Source organism: Schistocerca serialis, chromosome 2 (genome assembly GCF_023864345.2).
Source record: "Schistocerca serialis cubense isolate TAMUIC-IGC-003099 chromosome 2, iqSchSeri2.2, whole genome shotgun sequence".
Taxonomy (NCBI): Eukaryota; Metazoa; Arthropoda; class Insecta; order Orthoptera; family Acrididae; genus Schistocerca; species Schistocerca serialis.
The window spans coordinates 580,341,291-580,347,284 of NC_064639.1; the positions used below are offsets into that span (position 1 = coordinate 580,341,291).

General features: G+C 42.5%; 1 non-coding gene across 1 annotated transcript; it reads left to right on the plus strand.

The window, feature by feature from the left end:
* The first annotated feature begins 2,740 nt into the window (after positions 1-2,740).
* Trnas-cga (transfer RNA serine (anticodon CGA)) lies at positions 2,741-2,815 on the plus strand. The gene has a single exon. It is a non-coding gene; the product is annotated as a tRNA-Ser (tRNA).
* Positions 2,816-5,994: the final 3,179 nt, after the last annotated feature.

A 5,994-nucleotide genomic window follows, 5' to 3' on the forward strand; every position in this document is an offset into this window, starting at 1 on the left:
TGTCTAAATTTGTATACTGTTCGCTTGCGCCGCGGTTAAATTATACTACGCATGACAAAATGGCGCTATCCAAAATCGGCGCAGAGGCCGCTATGGTGCACCATGGGCAATAGATGACGGGGATGAACGACAGTTGCAGAGATGCGTACAGGCGAGTAGACGCGGAACTGTTGAGCAACTGGCCATCCAGATCAACCAAGGGGCTATCAACAGTGTCTCCTCAACGACTATTACTGCATACACACATTTTCGATCATTCGCCACTCTGTTGTGGAATTTTTCCTGTTTTACTTCTGTGTAATGCAACCAATATATGTTAAGTTCAAGCGATTGAGACTTTAAAACTTTTTGAAATGAACTAACAAATGATGACTTAACTTATTGTTACAGAAACAACACATGTGTATGCGATCCGTCATCAAAAGTATTTTTGGACAAATATTTTAAAATGTTTGCTGATAGCCTCTGTGGATATCATAACACTAAATTTCAAACAGTCTAATGACTTGCCTGTGGACAAAAATTGCGAAGGAGGCACCAGGTGTAAGTAGGCTGTTTAGGTTTTCATGTTGGTATCGCCACGTAGCGCTCTGTATGAAAATCACTGACTGTGCTGTGTGCAGTCTGTGGCTGGATTGACTCATTGTTGGAATATTGGCTTGTATAGTGTTGGGCAGTTGGATGTGAACAGCACGTAGCGTTGGACCGTTGGAGGTGAGCCGCCAGCGGTGGTGGATGTGGGGAGATGCTAGAGTTTTGAGAGGTTACTATAAGCGGACGATATGGACGTGTGTCCGCCAGAAAAAGGAAATTTGTAAAGATGGTTGTCATGAATTGATAGATATATATGATGACTTTTGAACATTATTAAGGTAAATACATTGTTTGTTCTCTTTAAAAAAAGAAGGGGGACTGTTAGTGCTCGCATGTGTGTTGATAATTCAGCAAGGGACTAGTTAACAGAACTGCTCGTTCTAAGGACATTCCAAAAAGTTTGTGAGCACACAAGTAGTGGTTTGTGGACTTGCTATATATTATCCACAAGACTCTTCGATGGTGATTGTGCAGCCACACAGATGTAACAGATGGCTGCTGGCCATCTCTACAAGGACTACCGTGGGCCTGTACCTTTGATGGCCCACCAATACCATAATCTCTACAAGGACTACAGTGGGTCTGCACTTGTGGTGGCCCACCAATACCATTATGTCTACAAGAAATACTGTGGGTCTGCTCTGTGGTGACCTACCTACCAATATTCTTCAAAACTTCGACTGACTCTGCTGTGGGTTTGCTCTGTTGTGGCCCCTTACCTGTCTGCATGTCAAGAGATAGCACTGTCGTTCCGTTGGAAGGACGATTCACTGGTTCATGCACCCAGCTGACTGCTGTTCATTGGCGACGAAAGCTGGAATTTGCACGCCAAAACCACAACTGGACGTCCACTAAGTGGCGACTGGTAGCCTTTCCAGATGAATCATATTTTATGCTCCGTCGGGCAAACTGTCGTTAGCGTGTACGGCATGAAACGTCTGGAAGCAAACAAGGTAGGGGTGTCATGGTCTGGAGAATGTTTTCATGGCGTTTCTTGGGTGACTTAGTCATTCTAGAAGGCACAATGGATCAACATAAGTGTGCATCTATCTTTGGGGATCGTGTCAATCCCTACAAGCAGTTTGTTTTTCCTCGCTACGATGGCATCTACCAGCGCAACAATGCAAAGTTTCACACAGCTTGCAGTGTACGTGGGTGTTTCGAAGAGCACCGGGATGAGTTTACCGTACTCTCTTGGCCACCAAAGTCCCCGGATGGAAACCCAATTGAGAATCTGTGGGACCACCTCAATTGGGCTGTTTGTGTCATGGATACTTAAATGAGAAATCTAGCGCAGCTGGTCATGGCATTGCAGTCAGTGTGGCTCCACGTCCCTGTCAGTACTTTCCAGAACTTCACTGACTCTCTTCCTGCGCGTCTCGCTGCAAAAGGTGTTTATTCAAGCTTTTGACAGGTGGTCACATTTATGTGACTGGATGCTGTACCACATAGCAGGGTTTACTCCAGTTCCATTCATGTATGGGGTGCGTCAAGAATGACTGCTTAAACTGCGAACTGTAATTAATCTACTTTTGCCTTCACAGACCCTAAGGGAAAGAAACATAGAGCTGTACTGTACAGGGTCATTCTGTGATGATGCTACAAACATTTAGGGATGACGGAGAAGGATAAATGTATCAGTTTGAGGTAAGGGATCCTGGTCTGTAAACGACTGAGTCGAAAGTTATGAGGGAAGATCTACTCACGTTCCAGTTTAACCTACAGCAGCGCTCAAACTAAGATGCAAACCTCCAAACCCTGGTCATAACTTACAGAATAATCGCTGAATGTTCTCCAATGCCCCCAGATATTTTCCCCTGTTAACAGACCGGTAACAGCGCACTTAACTTGATGTCAGAGAGACCGAAACTCCTAAGTCTATGGTACAGAAATGATGAATTCCATTTACCTGAACAAGTTTCACAACTTGGTACATTTACAACAGTTGTTCAAAACACCGTCCTACCAGCGTCAATTAAGGTATAGCATCTTCACACAAAGTTCTGTTGTACCCGTTCTAATAAATCCAGTGTTGAAACTTTCCTGGCAGATTAAAACTGTGTTTCGCGGGAGAGCTTCTGTTAAGTTTGGAAGGTAGAAGACGAGGTACTGGCAGAAGTAAGGCTGTGAGGACGGGGCTGAGTCGTGCTTGGGTAGCTCAGTTGGTAGAGCAATTGCCCGCGAAAGGCAAAGGTCCCGAGTTCGAGTCTCGGTCCGGCACACGGTTTTAATCTGCCAGGAAAGTTTCATATCAGCGCACACTCCGCTGCAGAGTGAAAATCTCATTCTGGAAATTCAGTGTTGTTTGAACAGTGTTCCAGGCAGTGGTAATTATTGTCTAGAGATCCTCTCTATTCCCGACATAAGAATTTTCACATGGCCCCACAAGAAGAAATCAAGTTGGGTGAGATAAGATGAACAGGCTGGCCACGGAACTTGACATCCTCTTCCTATCCACTTTTCAGGAAATGTCCGAGCCAGATGTCCACGAACCCGTAGCTCAAAGTGAGTTGGGGCTCCATCATGTGGGAACCACATCAGTTGAAGAATAACAAATGTGATATGTTTCAGGAACCTGAGTAGTAAGTCTCTGATAAACGCTGTACATGTACTCCACTGTCAGAGGTACCAGAACGATTTAAGCTTATAACTTGCGACTCGGTCGTTTCCGGACGAGGGTCTCTTACCTCCGAGTGATACATTTACCCTCCTCCATTATCCATGAAAGTCTGTAACATCATCACGCAATCACTCTGTGTTTCTAACTCCTTTACTCAAGACACGTTCGTGAAAGTTTATAGTAGACATTCAAGGGATTGCTGGCGTATATCATCAAATCCTTTCTAGTTTTGTTTTCTGTACATTTCCGTGACGCTCTCCCGTGAATACACGAAATCTATCACCATTCGTGCCTCCGTTCTTTGTGGACGTTCAATACTCCCTGTTAGTCCTATTTGGTACATGTCTACACAATTGAGCTATATTCTTGCAGGAAGCGCAGCGTGTTCTCTAGGCAATGTTTTTTTGTAGATTGAATTTTTCCAGTACGCTTCCAAAAAACCTGGTGCACCTACTATTGAACTCTTGTGACCATTTCCTTTCATTATTTTTCATTAAGTGTTTTGTTGTTCTAGAAGATATTTTCTGGTTTCGTAGAATTTTCCAAACATGTTTCTTCTAATAACAGATTTTTCGATTTCATGCTTCAAAGACTTTTGCATGTTATTGTGTTCTTCATCTCTAAGACTGGTTTTATGCTGCTCGTCACACTAGCCTATCCTCGTCATGTCTGAATAACTACTGCAAGCTATACCCATTTTAATCTGCTTATTGTATTCGAGTCCGGGTCTCCCTCTACAATTTATACCCCGCTCACGTCTTTCCATTACAAAATTGGCGATGCCTTGATGCCTCAAGATATTTCCTACACAGCGATCCATTCTTTTAGTCAAGTTGAACCGAAAATTTCTTTTTCCTTCAGTTCGATTCAGGACCTCCTCATTTACTATTGGATCTACGGATCTAATCTTCAGCATTTTTCTGTAGTCTGCAAAGGTAGTTTTGCCATTGTAGGGTGGTGAGATGGAAGAGCAGAGAGGTTTACCAACAGGTAGAGACAGCTCCTTTTACATGGTTGATCTAGATATGATGATATTAGATCTGGTGCCGGTGATCTTCGACTTACCACTCTTCCTTGCCACTCTCCTCCTCTCTGGCTTCCGAGCGGGTGAGTGCAGATCAATCGAATCGCTGGCATTCTCGTATGAGCTCTTTGTAATTAAGATTGTCTCTCCTGTAGGCACTCTAAGGTGAGGATACAGGTATTGGAATGGTCTTGGTCTACTTTAATTTCGTTTTATAGTGAGGTTTCAGGCCCAGAATGCTAGGAGAAATTTTGCGTTATTCATTTTGAGTATAATTACGCATGTGAGCGGGTGATTTTGGTTTTTACATGGGTAATACTTTGTCTATAGATCGTTTGGCTGCCTCGTGGGGTGATACAAAGGAACAATGCTTAGTTGGATATTTCATTAGGTCACGTTTTCGTGTGATACCATGATGGGATCAGTGTCTTATGCTTTTGTAGTCTTTCGTAAATGTTCAAACCTGTAGTGCTCATCTAGAGTGCGGCAATTTATTAAAATTAGAATGTGCATCAATGATTTACCGTATATTCACTAAATTGTACTGAGATTCCTGTTCACATTCACCTTTTAATTGTGCTAAATTTAGTTCATGAAATGAGTACCTATTTGTATAGTTAAATTTTGTTTGTATTTCTGATTTTTAATGTAATACCTTTAACGTCTTTTCGATCCACAGTGAGGGAGAACGTTCTCCTTTGCGAGTCGCTTTCTCCCTCGATGTGAGTGGAATTATTCCGTTATTGAATTTGAGGTGCTTGCTATTGTTTGGGTATATGGAAAGTTTTGTTTCTTCCTATCTGGTAGAAGGACAAAGCTATACATGACTCACGGAGCTCTACAGTTCTTAACGTCAGCAAAACTAACCCTTAGCTCATTGGGTACTCTATTTTTAAGAATACCAATTCACCATGTACATCCCAGGAAGTATGAAAGTAGTGATCGATGTACTGTCAAGTGCTCGGAACTGGAGGAAGAATAACTTTATCCTGTTATAAATGAAGAATGTCGCGTTTCGAAATTATGTAACGTTCTCAGTGGAGCAAATTGAATGTGAACAAGATAAAGACACGGTGAAGAGAGAAGTAAAGCAGAAATGGTATAACTATGACCAAGTGGCGTTATACCATCATTATTTAGTGTAGTGGAAGGCAACGTACTTTTCAAACATTGAGGTCTGGGGGATTCTTGATGGCTGTTGGTGGTCCCAGAGGGATTAATTAATAAGCTAGTATGGTATGCACACCTCAGCTACGCACATTTTGCTGTGGGGAAGCTGGAGGAAGCATGCTACTTCTATATTGTGTTGAAGAGGAATTGCTGGGTGCTGAAGGTTTGCAAGATATGTCAAAAGGCGGAACCACCAAATGTATCGAGTGCAGTACCAAACCATCATGTAATTCCAACGAAATTATGCCACGTGGCTGTAGCTAATATGTTTAGACCGATCCTGTGCATTAAATGGGGGTAGGACGTCAAACGGGCGGACTTGGAGCAGGAGAAGCACTACAGGACATTTTAATTTCTACTATGTATACTTTTACACCAAATTAGATGGAGGAGGATGCATGGAAATTAAGAGATGTTTAATCTTATGTCTAGTCATCATGTTTAGCCACTGTCGAGATCTTAGTTGTGGCTCATTGATGAAAATCATTCGGTTCACTGTACCAAATTCCCAAAAGAAATTATTCACAAAGACAGCTGTCACCATCTTGCCAGTAGCCTTTTATAAAGACACAAAAGTAACTAATTT